The 21,650-nt window shown below is 40.1% G+C and overlaps 1 protein-coding gene across 6 annotated transcripts in view; it reads left to right on the plus strand.

Annotated features, from left to right (window-relative positions):
* Window positions 1-21,650, plus strand: part of LOC114665340 (HIVEP zinc finger 3) — a 488,325-nt gene that overhangs the window by 137,749 nt on the left and 328,926 nt on the right. For 5 of the 6 annotated variants that reach the window (XM_051936193.1, XM_028819849.2, XM_051936188.1 and 2 more), the window contains exons 2-3: window positions 2,662-2,832; window positions 3,989-4,046. The gene's annotated coding sequence lies outside the window, so the exon portion shown is untranslated. The remainder of the gene's footprint in view (window positions 1-2,661; window positions 2,833-3,988; window positions 4,047-21,650) is intronic. The other variant, XM_051936190.1, reaches the window with a different exon arrangement.

Here is a 21,650-nt window from a genome sequence, read left to right on the forward strand (position 1 = left end):
ATCTTGCAGTTTGTGGCCATTGGTAGCTACATGAATATGAAACGAAATGTCAGAATTGAAGATCTGCGTGAAATCGAGAACTTGCTCGAAGTCTTTGGTGTGCTCCAGTGCTGTAGTAATGCAGTTATGGTAGTCCATCTGGACTTGTTCATTCTTCCAGAATGTTTGGAAATTAAAGCTGCAGTTTTACAAGCAATAGAAAATAAATCTGTCATCTGCTCTTATTTAAGCTACTTTGTTACCTTAGTGTTGCTGTGGCTTTTGTATTAGCTTGCTTAGTAAAGTGACTGGTGGTGGGAGCACCGTGTGAGGTGTTAAATAAAATAAAAATAGATAGACTGATGTATCGAGTTTTGATATCTGGTGTGTCATGTTTTTAGTTACAGGCACAGAGACGGAGACTAAGGTATCAGTGATAAAATGAATTGGGAATGAGAACACAGCACACGACAAAATTAGTAAATCATTTTTTATATTCTGCCTTTCAGAACACAGTGAGTCTCCCTTTTACATGTTGGGTTTCAACATTCGAGTATCACGATAGCCCTGCTGTCTAACAGCCATAATGAATCTGGCTTTATTTGTAGACCAGATCACAGTGTGTTTGTGTGCAGACTGCATTTTCTTTGTGAGCCTGCGTGGATTTCACTCTGATAAGTGATTTGCTCACATACTCTCAAAGAAATACAGGTTACATCATCTGGCACCTCTGAATAGTCCTAGTATAAGAGGATGTGAGTGTGCTCATGAGTATGCCCTGCTAAAGAATGGCATCCAATCGAGGGATAGCTACCGTTCTGCAATCAGACTGGTCTCGTTTCCACACCATACTGAAATGCAACTAGTGGGTTTGAGAAAAGTAAGGGCAGTGGGGTTTCAAAATGCAAACATTTAAACTAAACCTTACAAATTTAGCATCTTGGGTTTGAATGTCTAACCCTGTCCTTGTCTCTGTGGAGCTTCCATGCTCTCCCCATGTCCATGTCCATTTTCCTCCAAGTACACCGGTTTTCTTTCATGTAGTTTAGGTTTATCTGTGATTTCAAATTGGCCCTGTGTAGGTGCATATATGAGTGGGCCCTGTGGTGAATTGGTGTCAGTTCCAGTTGTGATCCTGCATTGCTAGGTCCTGGACCCTGGTGACCCCAAACTGGGTTAAGCAGGTCTGATAACAGTATGTTTTGCCCTGTCATTTCAGAATCAGACTGATTTTTGTTTTATTTATAAAGTGTCACCATAGAAGAAAATCAAGTGGTAAAGAAAACAGTATTAGAAGAAATAAGCTAAGTTGTGAATTACCTTGTGTTTTCATTATGAGCAATGGAAGACCCTCATAAAAGTTTTCTAAATTCTGTATGCTGCACTTTGTAAATATATTCTTTAAGTTTTTTTTTTGTTTTAAGATCTTTTTTTTACTGTTTAACTTTTTCCCCACACATACCGTATCAAGAATCTTCCTACAACAGATAAGAAATATCAGACAATAGGTGAAAATTAGTAGTGTACACAACAAAAGATATCTATCTATCTATCTATCTATCTATCTATCTATCTATCTATCTATCTATCTATCTATCTATCTATCTATCTATCTATCTGTCTGTCTGTCTGTCTGTCTGTCTGTCTGTCTGTCTGTCTGTCTGTCTGTCTGTCTGTCTGTCTGATTCTTACATTATTCTGTTCTAATGGTGTGTATTGACGAAGGGGATGAGACAGAGGCTAGGAGTTGGGTGGAGAACTTTGAGAATTGTCTGCAGCTTAGCATAAACAAAGCCAAGGAACTGCTTATTGAATTTTGTTGCACCAAAGAGCCTCTATGTCTACTTACTATGCAGGGAGTGGATGTCCAGGATGAACCCTGTTAAGAGTACTTGGGATTCCACATCAGTGACAGGCTGGAGTGGTCTAGTAACACAGAGGAGCTATTTAAGAAAGTGCAGAGAGGACTTTTTTTCTTAGGGGTCTGTGCATCATTAATATGGGTGGTAACTGCCTTAACGTCTTCTATAAATCTGTGGTGGCCAGTGTGATTTCCTGTGCTGTGATATGATGGGCTGGAAATATCTCTTCAAAAGAGGCCCACTGAATCAACCAGCTAATAAAGAAGGCAGGCTCAGTTATGGGACCTGCCGGAGGTATTGGAGAAGGAGAGAATGAAAACAAAAGTGATGGTCATTATGAACAATGCTACATGTCCTCTCTTTGACAGACTAAGACTGAGGACTTTTAGTCAATAAACTATTCAACAGGAATGTGTCAAGAAAAACTGTGGTGACTCCTTCATACCTATGGTAGTACAGCTCACTGGTACTGCTCTCTTATCATTAACTAGGTCAGAGTTTTTTCAATATTTTTGTAATGCTACTGTGTCTTTGAGTGGATTGTTGTTTCTATATATTTCTGTGACTGAAGTAAATGCTCATTAAATATCTATCTATCTATCTATCTATCTATCTATCTATCTATCTATCTATCTATCTATCTATCTATCTATCTATCTATCTATCTATCTATCTATCTATCTATCTATCTATCTATCTATCTATCTATCTATCTATCTATCTATCTATCTATCTATCTATCTATCTATCTATCTATCTATCTATCTATCTAATGGTTTGAGACCCCTTCTTTCTTACTTATTTATTTTTGTCTGTACAGATCCATTAGTTACAATGGAGTGAACTAAAGTGTCTTCGCACATGGGGAGAAGAAGAAACCATGGAGGCAATGATGTAAATAAAAAACTTTGAGAGTGCCAACATAGCGGATGCTTTAGCAGATGTTTGTCCCCAAGAAGACAATCCATTTTCAATTGAGCCACTTGCAGAGGTAGGTTCTGGTAGCACATTTAAGTGTTTTCTAGGTTTTTTGGGGGTAAGACTACAACTGACATCATTGTAATCATATATATATTGTGTTGGTCCCACCAAGTTATTTATGTTTATGTGTCCTGCCATGTAGACATGTGCATCTGTTTCTCTTTGGATAGTCTCAAGCTGCTTTTGACGCTTTGTTAGGAAAACTGAAACTGTAAGAATGTATGGATGGATGGACATTAAAATATTAGAAAAAGTTTGATGAGAACAGGCCATTCAGCCCAACCAAATTCATCAATCCTATCCAGTTAATTTCTCTTAAATAACATCAAGTCGAATTTTAAAAGTCCCTGAAGTCCTTCTGTCCACCACTCTACTTGCTAACTCATTCCTTGTGTCTATGGCTCTCTGTGTGATGAAAAACTGTGTAAAATTTACCCAAAATTTACAAGTTTCCAAACAGGAGAAACGAGAAACTGGCAGAGATGGTTTGGACATAAGGAGTGAAAGGCAGAGGATGACTGGATGAAGGGTGCACCAAGGAGGAGTTAGAGGGGATGAGGCCCACGGTGAGATCAACTCTTTTTGAAAATAACAGTCTTAATCCACTGGACTAATTCCCTTTATAATTTTAAACACTTTAGTCATGTCTCCACTTAATTTCCTTTTTCTTATAGATAATTCTAATGGTAATAAAGGTAATGTGGATGGATGCAGATGTCTCCCAGCATTTTACTGTAGGTCAATATCCAGCCTTCATTACTTTGACATTTATTTTGTATTGCACACTACCTAAGCTGAAGAGTATTTCATATGTGTACTGTAAAAGAACACACACGACAAAGTGAAAGGTTTGGGGATCCATCCCATATACTTGAAAAAAGGTCGATGAGGTTGGCCTTTACAGACATGAGCTCAAAACAACTGAAGGAAAAACAAAATGGCTGCCATATATATTTGGTAGACGGGAAGTGATTTAATAGCTTTGGTTGCTGGCTCTCCTCTGTTTCTCGTGGGTGGTGGTTGAAGTTTGCTTTGTTAAGTTTGACTTGATTGTATGAAATGTTATATGCTTCTAAGTGCTTCAATAAAAATAAAATAAAAAAAAAGAATTTCAACACAGAGAAACACTACAGCATCTCTTCTTTTGCAATTTTGCCATTGTTTAGGATAACCGGAAGAGAGTTTACCCATCAATGATGCCTCCCGGAAGAAAAAAATACAGAGGTGAGAAAAGGAGCTAATGTGAAACCAGCAAGACACTATTATAAAGTTACTATTAATCTGTGTCCTACATTGTGTACATAATAACAAAAGTTTAGCGCAGGGTCGTCTAAAGCAGTGTTTCTCAGTTGCGGGCTGCCACTGGTGGGTCACGATTTGCTGTTGCTTATATTGGTAGTTTGTTACAAAGTTGGGTGCTGGTCCAATGAAATTGCTAGATTCTCCATGAGAGACCCCTGCCCTCTGAGTTATATCTGTGCTTGGTTTACCTGAGTGGGTGAGTATTATATGTGATACAAAAAGAAGTTTGAGAAACACTGGTCTTGAGCATTTCATTGTACACAAAATAACTTCAGTTGGCAACACTGACGCAAACCATTTGAAACTTTGAAACCATGTGAAACAAGTGTGATATTTCATTTAACTATGTAATTGGATTCTTCTGAATTTCAACAGAGATTTATCAATACAAGTCAATTAGTGAAGAGAAGAGTGGTTGATCTGGTTATAAATGTGCTGTTTTGTGGGACAGAAGTCCAATCTCCGTGGTGTAGACTTTTTACTGATGACATGGTGTTGTGTAGCACCAGAAAAGAGGAAGTGGAGAGGAGTTTGGAAGAATGGAGAAGGGCTTGGAAGATAGAGGGTTGCAGATAAATAGGAAGAAGACAGAATATCTGAGGTTTAATGATGATCAGAATTTGGACGTTAGCCTGTAGGGAGAGCCATTGAAAAGAGTGGATAAGTGTAAATATAAAGGATCAGTGGTAGCCCAAGATGGAGAATTAGAGGCAGAGATTACCTATAGAGTGCAGTGTGGATGGGACAATTAGAAGAAGGTATCAGGAGTGTTGTGTGATCGAAGAATTAAGGTGAAAGACAGTGGTAAGACCAGCAATGATGTATGGAGCTGAGTCATGGCCAGTAAAGAGAGCACAGTAAAAGAGTTAAATGTGGCAGAAATGAGGATGTTGAGATGGATGTGTAGAGTTACCAAAAAAGGATAGCATAAGAAATGAGACAATCAGAGGTTCAACAAAAATGGGAGAGACATCTAAGAAAGTACTGAAACGTAGACTGAAGTGGTATTGACATGTGATGAGGAGAGAAAATTAATATGTGGGCAAAAGAGTGATGGGAATGGAAATACAGGGGAAGAGAAAGCGAGGAAGGCTGAAGGAGAGGTGGATAAGTAAAGTAAAAGAAGATGTGAAGGGAGGAGGTGTTGGAATGTTGATCAACAACCATAGAAGTGGGAAAAGTTGAGGTGGATGAAGAAGTGTGGAAAGAGAGGGTCAAAAAGTAGATGATGACAGTCCTCTGGATAAAATGAAGTACAAATTAATTTCCTCAAATGCATAAAGAGTACACCAATACACGAATGGCCTTTAGCTTTTCATGAACCGAAGCACTTTCAGCGTTTCTTGAATGTAGGCCTTCCTTCGGTCGCAGTATGCCTGAGCAAATCCTTTAACAGTTGGACGTCAAGTCACGATGATGTATTTGATGCACAAATTGATTTTACTTGGTAGTCTGCTGCATGTGAAAAGCACCCCAGAAAATCTCTGAAGTAAAGAAAATAATTTCTGAACATGGGCAGATGCTGACAAATCATTTTTACTCCTTATTTGTTACACAAAGCTTTTCTTATGGCTCATTAATGTGCCTACAGAAAGAGTATTTCTTGTTACACTTGAAGGTATAAAGTTTACACTTGCTGTTATTAAAAGATATGAAATATTTTGAAGATGAACGTTTTCAGGTTAATTGAGAAAGATCACTTCATTCCTTTTTCAGGCATTACCGGTTACCTTTTTGCTGGGTAGTGGTCTCGGTAGGGATGTGGATGAAAATGGTAGCCCTCTTAACAATGACTGGAATGGTGGTTATGTAAAAATAACTAAAAACCTACATGGGGCACCAGGTTGGTGCACACTTGAGAATTGTCATTTCAGGGTTTTTTCTCAGAGTACTTTGGTTTTCCTCCCACATCCACAAAGCTATGGGTGTTTGGTTAATTATTGACTCTAAATTGGCATAAGGATGGGCATTATGTATGTGTGCCCTGTTGCTTCCAGAATAGGCACCGGCCCTGTATAACCTTGAAATGGTTTAAGTGAGCTTGGGAATGTATGTATAAACACCTTAAATATTTACCAATGCATCCATTTTCAAACTCCATTCTCCAGCTTTAGAGTTTTTGGGCATAGGCACCCATCCTGGACACATCAGGCCTAAAGAAGTTTGAGCCAGTTTGTCTCACGAACCCACACTTGCTATGGGCCCGAATAACGTTACTAATAAACTTTTGAGATATGGAAGGAAACCAGAACATCTGGAGAAAAACTTGTAGTGGTAGTTTAGTCAAGTGTACAGGATGCAATGAAATTCTTACATGCATGTCCGACCAACATGTAACATGTTACCACACCCTGACGCCATGATATGCAAGAATGAAATAAAAGACAGTGGTTTACATTTGCTTTGAAAGGCTTAAAAATTAGAACAAATATGTCTAATCTTGGTGTTGATTTTTCAGAAGCATTGGGGATGGCTCAAAATTATGGACTACAACATAAATAATAATAATTTAATTTGGCCTACCATTGAAAACACTTACTGTCTGAGTTTAGCCATTGGCTGTTGGCACTGAACGATTCTGCAGCACAGGACAGCAGTGAAGCTTTTATTTTAATAAATCATTAAAAACTCTGTCACTTTGAGGAGTCTGGTCTTTGGTGTGCAACAGCACAGCGATTTTGACTGTTTGTTGAAAAGCATTAGAAGCTACTTTGCAGTTTTTTTTTTTAATTTTGGCATTTATAGTAAATAGTGATGAGCGAACCCTATGGAGTTCTCTATACTATGAGTTTGGTGAAATCAAGGAAATCTTTGCAAACTTTTCTGAACTCTGCAAAATGAATTAAAGTCAATGGGGAAGGAGGAACTGAACTATCACAGGTGCAGTGGTCTTTTAAATGTCCCTGAGGGCTAAGGAAAAGTCTGCCCACTGTGCTGGACTGATAATTGTGGCCAAAAATACGACCTGAGCTGTGAGGCAGAAATGGTGATCACTATACCACCATGCCTCAAACAATAAAAGATGTTGATGGAATGGCAACTACAAACAAAGTACAACAAATCGACACACATTAGCACTAATTAAAAGATATATAGTCAGTCATTTTTTAACCTGCTTATTCCTGAACAGGGTCATGGGGGAGCTGGATCCCATCCCATCCCAGCTAGCACAGGGCGCAAGGCAGAAACAATTACCTGGACGGGTGCCAGTCTATTACTAGGCGAACACACCAACCATACACTGAGGCCAATTTAGTGTTGTCAAATCACCTAACCTGCATGTCTTTGGAAACCAGAGCAGCAGGAGGAGTCCCATGTGGAAACGGGGAGAACACGCAAACTCCACACCTACCACTGTGCCACCATGCCACCTGAAATATATCCATCCATCCATTTTCCAACCCACTGAATCCAAACACAGGGTCACAGGGGTCTGCTGGAGCCAATCTCAGCCAACACAGTGCGCAAGGCAGGAACCAATCCCAGGCAGGGTGCCAACCCACCGCAGGACCCTGAAATACAGGGCTATTCAAAATGAAAGAGCAGATTTCAAAAATGTATTTCAAACAAACTGTATAAGACAGAAACACATTCCGCACATCACTGGATAGAGGAAAGTTCAAAGTTTAAAAGCCTGCCTAAAAGTACCAGTGAGAGCCACCAAGCTCTGTTTCTCATTTATAGTAAAACCAGTAACGGCGCACTGCACGATAACGTGCAGTGAATACACTTGACTTGAGCATTTCTAGCTTTCATCCTCTCTCTCTGTATGTTTAGCATTCGTTTGCTCAGAGGGTGATGTGCTTGCTGCTTCCTGAGCAGATCTTCTTTTCTCCACCCTAGCCTCCCGCTGCTTCTCTTCTTTCGTCGGCATGTTTTCACGTTAAAACTAATTAAGTTAGTTTTTGTGTTGCAATTACTTAGTACGTTTTCTTTAATCTTTCACTTAATCTGGCACTTAAGTCTTCAATCTGCCTCAAGAATGATTAGCGAAGGTGGTAGGGAATGAGAACAGCGCCCGTACGCATGCGCCGCACGGCCACCTTGCTGCGCGCTGCCAAGAGTTGATTCTACAATAAAATATAAAAATAAAAAGAGTAATAAAATCATCACCCCGAAAGCGGATAGTAGACGTCATGTAGTATATGTGTACCAAACTTAAAGTCAATAGGTAAAACGATTTGCGAGCTACAGGTGATTTAAAATCCTGGACAGACAAACGAACAGCTACGTTAGAGTATTATAGAAGAAGATGGCAACAACACCACAAGAGAAATCACTTTGCGTGCTGCAGTTTGCGAAGTGTGAGTCCATTGTTCAAGTGCAATGTGAATTCCGCCGACGGTTCAACAAACAGCCACCTTGTCATAAGCAAATTTACCAGTGCAATTTTTATCTGTGCGGGTACATTAAAGAAAAGAGTGTTTGTTCCACCTATGCCCGCTAATCTTCAATTGAGGAAGCTGTGTATTCAGTAACTAGGGACCACCTGACTTGTGTGTGGCAAAAAATGGTCTACCGTTTTGAAGTTTGTCACGCTAAACTTGGTGCTCATGTTGTGTGTATGCAACGTCAAAGACCATAGGAGCAAACTTTGAACTTTCCTCTATCCAGTGATGTGCGGAATGTTTTTCTGTCTTATACAGTTTGTTTGTAATAAATTTTTGAAATCTGCTCTTTTATTTTGAATAGCCCTGTATATTGTAAATCATTGCACTCATGGAGCTCCATCTTTGGCCATGCCACCAAGTGCTGGCATGAAACTGGCTCATTGTATTGTTTGAACTTGTGGCTCCTCGCTTCTTAAACATCTTTTTTGTTTCTGAGCTATCAGTGCAGATGTTTCTTTACTTAGCTTCTCATTTGAAAAACGCTCTGATGTAGTCAATCGAGCAAGTGGAGATATTACGATCTCTGCCTATGCTGGAGTGGACGCAGTAAGCAGGGGTTTTGGACCAGTGTTTAAATATTTTATACGTCAATTGTATCAGACCTTCTCATTATATTAGACATGTCAGCTGAATTCACAGAAGTTAGTCAAATGTATATGATTATGGTTACTTTTATAAGATTATAATTTTGCTACCATCATTACCGTAAGCTGTCAGTTAGACTGACAGGTCAAGCACAGATCTGCCAGTGCCAGCATAGACTCTCATGGCATAATTAATGAGGAGCTTTACCAGGAAAGTGCAATAATGGCTTTATTAAATTCATTACAAGTGCTGTCTTCCAGTTGTTTAAGTATTTCAGCCCCCTCTTTTGATAAGCCCCCTCTCCCCGACTGTCTGTTGATTACTTTTTGTTACAAATTTGCCTTTAAACCCATTGAGGCTTTTGCTTTAGGCGTTGATTCTAAATGCCATAAAATCCTAAAGCTTTTTCTGCAGTAACTCCCAGCTAAATCTAAATGCTAATCGGTTTCAGTTCACCTAATTACACTTCTTGTAATGGAGCTGTTCTGGAGTTCTTCTGAAATTTACCAAGAAATGTCTACTCTGCAGAAAAAGAGCAAAGAGTGATTATGGAGTAAGAGTTCTTCTCCATTTTTAACTGCTAGTTCATACGGGGGAAGCACAAAAGCAATTAGAAATGTTTAAAGTAAATTAGAAATCAATGCCAGTTGGACAATATTTTTTAAAAACACACTTGATGTAGCAAGTCTTATTTTGGTACCAGTCTGTTGTATGGTTTGTTTTTTGTTTTTTATCAGCAGTAAGCTTTAATTTCAGGACCACTTTGGAGGATTTCACGCAGCCGTTAAACACATTGTGTCACCTCCATGGTCAGCAGTAAAACTGTATCAGTGTAAAGTTTTTATACTAAGTCATTAAATCTGGTTTTCCTTACTGTAAGATGTACTGACTTATCAAGAAGATTATTTCACCTATTTTAAGAAATCTGGTCAGGTAAGTCAGTTACGGCACTACAGCCATGTGGTATGATCCCCTAAGGGTGATCCGACTCGAGCGGCTGGACCAGGCCAAGGGGGCGCCCACATGACACCTGGCTGCGGCAGATAGAGGGTCATTTCCGGAGGGTGGGACTGGACCCCGTGTCTGCCTGGGGGGGTTGCTAACCGGGATCCCGAGCTGTTTCGTCGTGTGGTGTGTGTAGAAACAAGCTGTACCAGTGCATGCTCCCCACCCTGACCTGACCTGATGTTGTCAAGTTAATTTCATTTTCCCAACCTCACTAATAAAAGCAAAACCAGTGATGTTTCAAATTTATTTTTTTTTCTAGTTTTTGTATTGCATTTTTTTAAGCCATACACGTGGGGTACAGATAGATGTCTATCTGCTCCAGTTTATATTATACAGCACAGTAATATATCTTGTAATTATCCGCTCATTATGAAGCATCTCATGAAAACGTTTTTTCTCTTAAAACCTTACAAAGATTTGACATTTTACAAATGAAAACATTCAATTCGGCAAGCTAGTTTTGTAAGCTCCTGCTGTCACTGGAGCAATGATTTCCATCCACAATAAGCAAGACCACCCTTTTCCTACTTTTAAGGGTGTGGATTTGCCTTTAACAACCCCCATCTTCCCACCCATCTGAAAATCTCTGAGGAGGGCATTAATTGTATTATTCATAAAAATGAACTAATAAATGGGAAAGCTCTTCAGAATTCATTAGGTGGTGATGCGGGTTTTTACTAACAACTAGCTGTTCTACCCAGCGTTGTCCAGAAGAGTGATAAAATGGACATTATTTGTGTAAAATAAATAAAAAAGCAGATCTTATAGTTCTGTCCTCCACATCACAGCAGAGAGACATGTATTTTTTTAGTATTACTTAACATCATCTTATTAAGCCCTTATGAAATTTGACTCTGGAATTAAATATAATATTGATTTGAATAAAAGTATTTTTGCAGCAAAGAGCAGTTTGTATAACAGTAATAATTATTATCTCAATAGTTCAGTAATAATATTGAAACATTAATAGAGTGAGTAGGATGCACCACAGTCGCAACATACAACTCCATCGCTCAAAGACAAATGAGCATTGAGCGGCACACACGCAAGCAGCAGATCTCCACAAAGTGACCGGCCCCTCACTCCCACTGTCTCAATAGACTTTCCACCTCAAACACGGATCTTGTCACAAATGGGTCATATGCCCACTTATTATTTGCCCTAGAAAAAAACTGAACCTTTATTGGTCGTCATAAAATGAGCATTCAGAAAAGACTTTTGATATGACAAAATGTTCAAGACTTACAAAGAGTGGCAAACGTAAACATCTCGTTCTTTTTCAGCACGCTTAAATATTTAAAAATTCTCAACAATTGTTTTGGTTGACATAAACACTTTGGGGTTGTTTTGTTACGCAAGCGTTTTTAATTCTTTTGGAGTAAAAATCACATCGATATCATGTTGTGTTTTGGAAATGTTGAGGTTCAAAGGAGCAAAGGTCCAGAGAAAATGCCAAGTTTTAGCGAGGGCGTCTTAGTTTTTATTTTTTCTGGAAATACAGAAGTAGAAAATCAACAATTTTATTAGTCTATAATGAAAATTAGACTGTACCTGAAATAACTGTAAAGTTTAGTAGAAATAGGTGTGGTGTTTTTTGTATGATGCCCTAACAGACAAACAGACAGACAATAATTCAGTTTTATATATATCTGACTGCGGTGGATTGGCACCCTGCCCAGGATTGGTTCCTGCCTTGTGCCCTGTGTTGGCTGGGATTGGCTCCAGCAGACCCCCGTGACCCTGTGTTCAGATTCAGTGGGTTGGAAAATGGATGGATGGATGGATATATATCTGAAACTATAAGAATAAAATAAAAAAATGTACATTTTTATAGATAGATAATGAAAGGCACTATATGATAGATAGGGCGGCACGATGGCGCATTGGGTAGCGCTGCTGCCTCGCAGTTGGGAGATCTGGGGACCTGGGTTTGCTTCCCGGGTGCTCCCTGCGTGGAGTTTGCATGTTCTCCCCGTGTCTGCGTGGGTTTCCTCCGGGCGCTCCGGTTTCCTCCCACAGTCCAAAGACATGCAGGTTAGGTGGACTGGCGATTCTAAATTGGCCCTAGTGTGTGCTTGGTGTGTGGGTGTGTGTGTGTGTGCCCTGCAGTGGGTTGGCACCCTGCCCAGGATTGTTTCCTGCCTTGTGCCCTGTGTTGGCTGGGATTGGCTCCAGCAGACCCCTGTGACCCTGTGTTCGGATTCAGAGGGTTGGAAAATGGATGGATATGATAGATAGATAAATAGATAATGAAAGGCACTATATGATTGATAGATAGATAATAAAAGGTGCTATATGATAGATTGATAGATAGATAGATAGATAGATAGATAGATAGATAGATAGATAGATAGATAGATAGATCCAGTCCTACTTTTATCGTCTTTCTGAAACTGATTTTTCAACTTCACCATCACGGGGAATTCTGGCAGCTTCAGATAAAACATCCAGCTCATCCCAGGGCCAGAGATATAGAAATGAAAAACATTACAATGAAAGATTGGAAATGCATGACAGATAGATAGATAGATAGATAGACAGATCTGAAAGGCACTACAAAATAGATAGATAGATAATAATGATAGATAATGAAAGGCACTATATGATAGATAGATTGATAGATATGAAAGGTACTATATAATAGATTGATTCTACATAAACAAAATGCTCCAATGACCCACTGCTGCCATCTAGTAGATATGAAGTGCTATTAATTTAGTATTATTGCAGGTGACAATAGCAACTTTTCGTGAGGCTGTCTGTTTTATTTCTTCCTAAAATATTTATATGTAGAAAATCTTAAACTTTATTAGTCATCTATATACTTATTTAACACTTTGCCCATAGAATAATAATTGAATATTTATGAATTTTAATTTGCATTTACTTTGAGGCTGATGTTATCTTTTAATACTCTCAGATAACAGTTGTACTGTATGACAAAATATGTTGCTAGATCTTGATTTTGTGTGATTATTAAGTTTTTATGACATTATTTGGCTGACATTTTATCATCACTGGTGCTGGTAGCCTAATTCATTGTGAAACACAGTGTTACTCCCTTGCATTCTCACATGAGGTTTACTGGAGGCCAACTCCTTTCTTGGCCACCCTCCATCACTGCTGCTGCTGCCTCTCCCTTTTTCCATGGCTCATTCCATGTAGCTCCAATGATAATTTTTTCTACCTCACCCCCTGCCTGCAGTGCACATTCACATCACTGCCTCAACCTCACAATGCTCACTCGGGATCACAGGCAGCACCACCTTCACTCCGTGAGCTGATTTAAGCCAGGATCCTTCCTAAGGTTGTTGGTGGCCACATACACAAGCCAAGGAGGAAGTCTTAAGTTCTTCTGTTTAAGTGCTTACACACAAGCACACAATCCCCTCCATAATCAGACCCTGTCTACAGCTTATCAGGATGACTTGGCCCCTTCTGAGAGCATCAGCCTCCCAGGTCGGCATGGCCCTATCAGAGTACTCATTTTAGAAAACCAGTGGACATCCACGCACTTACTTACTTGGAAGCAAGCCTCTGGCATGGATATACAGTATAGGCCAGAGACAAACATTAGAAATGGTTTGGCAACAGAACAAATGTTTGGGTATCTAATCTAGGGATTGATAAAGTTGATCCAGCAGCATTCTTTCAACTTAAGGGTGAATCACGTAGTCGAGGACATTAGTTGCGATTAAGAGGAAGTGCATTTAGGACTGAAGCCAGGAAGCACTGCCTTCTGCAAAGAGTAGATGGACTCTGAAAGAACCTGCCGAGACATGGAGTTGAAACAGAAATCTGGGCAACCTTTAAGAAAAATTTGGATGAGACACTGGGGCAGCTTAGCTAAACAAATGAGCCTGATGGACTGAAAGATCTCCTCTCATTTATCAGGTTTCTTATGTTATAACTAGCCATGTCCCTAGGTATGGCAGCAACAGAAGTTCATTTATTGCTGTCCATAGCCATTTTCTACTCCTAAGCAGGGTCTCAGTGGGCTGGTGTACTGTATATCCCAACAAACATGGGGTGCAGTGGAGGAGAAGTCCCTGGACAGATTTAGCTTTATGTTTATGGCACTTCATCCTTTCGCAGGAGCCTAGCTTTACTGCCCATTAGCTCTCTTATTATTTTCATTTACTCCGTATTTTTTGTTATCTGTGTTTATACACACTACAGAAGTTTTATTAATTGGTGATGTGAAGTAATGGAAGCAACCACATGTAGATGGCCAGCACCAGGGTCTCCTGGAAAAGTCTATTATTTTAAGATTTTAAAAAAAAAGTAATGTAATTGAATTGTTTTATATGTTATGTAAAATACAACAAAGAAGATTACGATATACACCTGTAGTAAGCCAAAAGTAACCCAGGTCCTCCTAGTTCACCCATTTCTGTGGTCTTTGCAAGGAGTCATGAATCAGTGGTGAGGATTTACAAGCTTCTGCTTTAACCAGATATACTCATAGTCAATGCTGGCGTAATGTGTTTTAAGGAATGCAAGCACTCCAGAGTTTCTCCATACTCTTTATCTGCCTCATCATATGTTTGCCTGTGTAGCCCTAAGAATGGTAAGTTCAACTTCGAGAGCACATGGAAGGAAATTCCTCATGTGGAAGGCAAACTGTAGAGGCTGGGGATCAATGTATGTGAAGCAGATGGACTCCTACACTTTTGCAGACACACCTTGTATTGCATCAGTAACTGTGGAATACTGAGTTGCTGGAGGAGACTTAATAACAGCACTAATCTTTCTTACTACTTTATTTTTTAGTTTTTGAAATCTCTTTTTTTGTTTTTGTGCTTCTGTGATCTAAAAACAATTTGCTGAATGAATACAGACATGCAAATACACATTCAGTTTATATATGACTGCTGGGCCATTTATTAACATGACGCTGCAGTACAGGTCTATGCATATATGATAAATAATGAACTCTATCATCAGAAATGTAAAGAAATGTCATAGAAAGCAATGGTTTAATTATCAACAGTAACTATGTCAAAACTCTTCTTCTTCTTCTTCTTTTGGCTACTCCCGTTAGGGGTTGCCACAGCGGATCATCTTCTTCCATATCTTTCTGTCCTCTGCATCTTGCTCTGTTACACCCATCACCTGCATGTCCTCTCTCACCACATCCATAATCCTCCTCTTAGGCCTTCCTTATTTCCTCTTCCCTGGCAGCTCTATCCTTAGCATCCTTCTCCCAATATACTCAGCATCTCTCCTCTGTACATGTCCAGACCAATGCAATCTCGCCTCTCTGATTTTGTCTCCCATCCGTCCAACCTGAGCTGACCCTCTAATGTCCTCATTTCTAATCCTGGCCATCCTCGTCACACCCAATGCAAATTTTAGCATCTTTAACTCTGTCACCTCCAGCTCTGTCTCCTGTTTTTTAGTCAGTGCCACCGTCTACAACCCATATAACATAGCTGGTATCACTGCCATCTTGTAGACCTCCCCTTTCACTCTTGCTGTTAACCATCTGTCACAAATCACTCCTGACACTCTTCTCCACCCATTCCACCCTTCCTGTACTCGCTTCTTCACTTCTCTTCCACAGTCCCCATTACTCTGTACTGTTGATCCCAAGTATTTAAACTCATCCACCTTCGCCAACTCTACTCCCTGCATCCTCAGCATTCCACTGACCTCCCTCTCATTTACACACATGTATTCTGTGTTGGTCCTACTGACCTTCATTCCTCTCCTCTCTAGAGCATATTTCACCTCTCCAGGGTCTCCTCAACCTGCTCGCTATTATCGCTAAGGTCATCAGCAAACATCATAGTCCACGGGGACTCCTGTCTAATCTCGTCTGTCAACCTGTCCATCACCATTGCAAATAAGAAAGAGCTCAGAGCTGATCCCTGATGTAATCCCACCTCCACCTTGAATGCATCCGTTACTCCTACCTCAGACATCACCACTGTCACACTTCCCTTGTACATATCCTGTACAACTCTTACGTACTTCTCTGTCACTCCCGACTTCCTCATACAATACCACAGCTCCTCTCGAGGCACCCTGTCATATGCTTTCACCAGGTCCACTAAGACGCAATGCAACTCTTTCTGGCATTCTCTATACTTCTCCATCAATACCCTCAGAGCAAACATCTCATCTTCAGTGCTCTTTCCTGGCATGAAACCATACTGCCGCTCACTAATCATCACCTCCCTTCTTAACCTAGCTTCCACTACTCTTTCCCATAACTTCATGCTGTGGCTCATCAGTTTCATCCTCCTGTAGTTACTACAGTCCTGCACATCCCCCTTATTCTTAAATATCGGCACCAGTACTCTTCTCCACTCCTCAGGCATCCTCTCACATTAAACAATCTGGTTAAAAACTCCACTGCCATCTCTCCTAAACACCTCAATCTGAAAATGTAAATAAATCCATTGAAAGGTATATAGAATATGTGAAATACTTTGTTTTCACCAGCAACGTAACTAAAAGTTTGCATTGGGAGGATAGCCCTGGAAGGATGGCACCTCGCAGTGTGCATATATGCCGTAAATAAAGCCTGTTTCTTTGCACTGTCCGCGCTTCTTGCACAAAACACTTTTGGTGGTTTGTCACTGTTTGCACTCAGTGGATGTCAGAATGTCTTGACATTTGTGACAATTTGGGCACTTTGAGATGAAGAAATGACTTTGGGGCAACTATCTACATCTGTACCAGAGCCCACAGATTCCACATCTTCCAGTTGGTTGCCACTGTCATTATCATCAAAATTTTCATCTTGTAAGAAATCTAGTTGTTTCAGAACTTTGGCTGCTTTATACCTTTTTTTGCACTGGCATAACTATAGACTGTCTATTTATAACACTATTCTCTGCAAGCTGTTCACACAAAATAAAAAACGAAAATCTATGGCTACTCACTAGATGGCAGCACTTTAGTATGTATCTGAGGGTGTACTCACACTGGCAATTCGGTCCATGCCCAGGCACATTTGTCCGCATGTAACCCCGCAAAGTCTAGTTCGTTTGACTAGTGTGATTACTCCGTGCCGGGCCAATCATACCGTGCCCTGTCCCTCTTGGAAAAGGTGGACCCGAGCAGGGTTCATTAGCATTCTGGAACTGCGTAATCACTAAATGTGCCTGAGCACGGAAAACAGACATGATGCCAATAATGCGGGAAGTCAGATAGTGCAAGTCTCGTTTCATTTAGTATCTTTTCAGTTAAAAACATGTTTTTATTCTCACCTGACAGCTGAACGTGAATTGTGGTTGGCAAGAAAAGCTGCAAATTCCTTCCTTAACATTATTTGTCACCATAGAAATCTTCTCGGACATGCAGCACGATTAACAGCAAAACGATGTGCTGCATGTCCGAGAAGATTTCACTGTAAGAAGGATAGAGCATTATCCTGCCCTTTGTGACTCCAAAACAACCAGAATATAAGTAAAAACAATTTGACATGCATGCTGTCACTCAGTGTTCGGATCTTGTTTTGTCTTTACATGAAGTTTGATGGTCATGGGCCGAGAAAGTTAAGTGCAGTGTGAGTGCAGGCCAGCGGGGTAGTGGGAAGGGGGGAAAATCGCACATGGGCACGGCACGGGACAAGCATCCCTAATGTGAGTACTCCCTGAGACAGCAGAGATCGCCAACATGCTGGCTGCGTCTATAGTGGCTGTATGCTGATATGCGAGTTCTATCATACGTCGCACCTTGTCAGGCTCAATGACATAGGAGTGAACTTGTACCCCGCTTTCAAAGTGTTCAATAACTTATTTACTTTAAACCAAGAGTTCCCAAACTTTTTTCAGCCGCAGACCCCTTTACCAAAAACTTTTAAAACCGTGGACCCCCTAATTACATGCAATGGTTTTTCATATCTGCACTTGCTTTGATATGTTCGATAAGACAATGAACAGACATGTTTGTGCTACATGTATTTTCATGCATTCTTACGTGTGACTCTTTTAATGACACATTTTACCTTTTCGTTCGCAAATTTGGTATGTAATGTGTTTTTTTAAATGATTTTACTTCTTAATTAGGTACCTATTGGAATCATAGATATTTTGAAGTAACAAACAAATAGCAGTAGTAAGGGGGTCTATTTTTGCTGTCGTTGACCCCCAAATTTTTTCATTGAAACTATCGACCCCTAGAAAGTTCAAATCGACCCCAGGGGGTCAATATCGACCACTTTGGGAACTCTTGCTTTAAACTTTGTCACCTCACACGTTCTGATCTAAGGTCACAGTAATTAAATTATACCTGCAATGCAGGCTTGAATATGCTAAAAACTCTCACTGTTACACCACAAAACGTTACTTGCAGTGCCCCTTTAGCACTTAGAGCTAAGAGCACATTCTCTCAATGTGTCTGCATGACGCGTGGCCTCTTAGTAAGCTGAAGGCTTGGGATTATGTGTCTCTTCCAGCACAAGTCTCATGGTGGCATCTAGCATAACAGGAAGCTCTGTCAAGAGATATGAAACTTTCAATTCAATTTTGGAATATTCAAATTGTAAAAAGATTACTCTGTGTTCTAAATTTAGGTCCACGATGACAACTGTAGTGGAAGGAAATGGGAATCCCTTGAGTAAGCCCCTTAAACATTATGGTCAAACAAAGCGGGGAACAATAAGACATTGGAAAGTACTCTGTCATAGGAAAATATGTGAAATAATTTCTAAAAAAAAAAAAAAAATTAATATGCAATGTTTGTACACATGACAATACTACTACTACTACTGCTACTACTACTTCAGGGCTTGTCTCCTCTATTTCATTTGGGGAGTGAGCCATCTCTGCCCCCCAGCACGGTCACTCGTATCAAACAGCTGAATTTAGATTTATCGAGCAAAGAGTCCCAATACTTGTGTCAATGTGATATTTCATTTTTTTTAATTTTTAATGAATTTGCAATAATTTCTAAAATCCTGTTGTTGCATATTCATTGTGTCATAATAAGCATTGTTTGGTGTGGTTGAGTTTAAATGATTTTAGTACTAATCTGCAGCAGCCTGGGCCTGAATGCATTCTGAATCCACTGTGTAGTGTATAGTATTTAAAATATTGGCACTGCTTCCTTAAAGGGGATAAACGGATTAGAAAATGAGTGTTTGGACCGTAGTCCCAATTTAGAAGGTAATATTAATTAGTAGTTAGAAGAGTGGCGCTTAGCCACATTAATGGCATTTTAGCAAGGATTGTTTTAGCATTAGCACACAGTCTGGATATGGATTAGTGATTGCTTTAATGAACTGATGCCTTACATCCAGTAAAACTCAGAAAATCAAATCCCTTCTATTGTAGCCTTCAGACATTTGTAGTACTTCCAACACAAAGAGCATTGTAAAGAAAAACCTGTACAATTTATACATACCTGTACTGTAATTAAAATCTGAGGCAGTTATGTCTAGGAGTCCCAAGGTATGTAAGTCCCAAAAAGTTTCAAAAAATGTCCACTAGAGGGGGCTATGCCTTCAAACCCCAGCTGGATAAACAGGCAAACACAGTAACGTTATAAAAGTTAAAAGGTTTTATTTCCACATGAAGTTCTTAAGGAACACAAAAGACATAAAGGAGTTGCCTAAAACTATAAGGCAATCCAATACAAAGAAAGTTCAAAAACAGAATCCTAAGGCAAAGTGGAAAAAACAGGGCAGAAGGTCAAAAAAATCCAATAAATCACAAAAAGCACAAGGCACAGAACTTACCAAAAGTCACTAGTGCGTTTGAAATGAATGGCCTGGAACTGTGGGAGACCCTCTGGATTTATAGGGCGAAGGGCAGTTAATCCTGGTGATTGGCAGGTGGCTCCACAAAACATGTGGAACATAACCCCAGTAACTTACATTCAGTATACAGAGACGATCAAAAGCAAAGAATAACGCAACAGAAATAACAATAACATCAGTAACAGTTACAACTTTGCTTTGCCCTGACTTCTGATTCTCATCTTGCCCCTTAGTTACCATGTCCAGTTTTTGATCTCACTATTTTGATGCCTTGTTTTGTTTAAATATGTCTCTGTCTTTTTTTTATTCTCACATTAATGTTAAGGCAGGGTTTCTCCCCGGCTGGCCTTCAAGTTCCTTCTTTATGCCACTTTTATCCATTTTTGCTACTTTTGTTTATGTTAATAGTGTTACTGGTTTTAATTATTTGTATTTTTCTGTTTTTCCTATAAGGTTTTGAATATTATTTAAATTCTGAGTGTCATGTATGCTTGTTCTGTTATGTTTCATGTGTCTTATGGGTGGTTCCCCAAGAGGTGGGGCCACCTGCCAGTCACCATCAACAGACTGCCCTCAGTCCTTTAAAGGCTGAGGAAAATCCGCAGTCCCTTGCGGTTCATTGAATGCACTCATGGAGTTGATGAGGTTCTTTTGTGATTTTTCTGAGCTTTGTGTGTTACTGCATTTTAACCCCCAGTGCTCTGGTTTTCGACTACTCTTTGGATTTGTGTATTTGGACGTTGCTTGCCTCGGATTGCCTTTGTTGTTTAAGGATATTACTTTGGCCTTTTGTGCTCCTTGGAGCTTATTTTTGTTTCAGAACATTTTTGGAAAAATCAATCTTTTTGTTTCTAAATATTATATGTTTGCCCTTTTTATTACTAGCTGGGGTTGGATGGTCCCCCTCACTCTACTGGGCATTTTGAGTCACTTTGGGACTTGTTTTTGCTGAGGAACTACAAGTTTACGGCACAGGTACATCTTGTGTTCCAACAGTTTGGACGGAACAGCTATGGACAACAGCACACTCAAATCAGTTATATGGAATTGCCAAGCAGGGGTCTGTGGCTGAAGAAAAATGAGACATTCCATGAGTGGTCATCTAAAATGGGTGTGGACATGTCCAAGAGTGTGCCATCACACAAATGAGCCCTATTGACTAGTTGTGGTAGCCACAAGATGAAAGAGTTGACATTTTCAACTTTTTTGTTGTTTTTGCTTATTATTTTGTGTTTTAATTTAAGCAGGCAGTATGGTGCAGTGGTTAAGGCTTTGGACTTCAGACCCTGAGGTTGTGGGTTAAAATCCTGCCACTCACACTGTGTGACCCTTAGCAAGTCACTTCGCCCACCTGTGCTCCAACTGGAAAATGAAAGTAACCAATTCTATTTCAAATGCTGTAAGTCACTTTCGATAAAAGCATCAGCCATATAAAAAAATCCATCCATCCATCCTCTTCTGCTTATCCGAGATCGGGGCAGCAGCTTGAGCAGAGATGCCCAGACTTCCCTCTCCCTGGCCACTTCTACTAGCTCTTCCGGGGGAATTCTGAGGCGTTCCCAGGCCAGCCAAGAGACATAGTCCCTCCAGCGTGTCCTGGGTCTTCCCTGGGGCTTCCTCCCGGTTAGACGTGCCCGGAACACCTCACCAGGGAGGCATCCAGGAGGCATCCTGATCAGATGCCCGAGCCACCTCATTTGACTCCTCTCATTACGGAGGAGCAGTGGCTCTACTCTGAGCTCCTCCCGGATGACCGAGCTTCTCACCCTATCTTTAAGAGAAAGCCCAGACACCCTGCGGAGGTAAATTTAATTTAATGTAAATTTAATT

This window comes from Erpetoichthys calabaricus, chromosome 14 (assembly GCF_900747795.2).
Source record: "Erpetoichthys calabaricus chromosome 14, fErpCal1.3, whole genome shotgun sequence".
Lineage (NCBI taxonomy): Eukaryota > Metazoa > Chordata > Cladistia > Polypteriformes > Polypteridae > Erpetoichthys > Erpetoichthys calabaricus.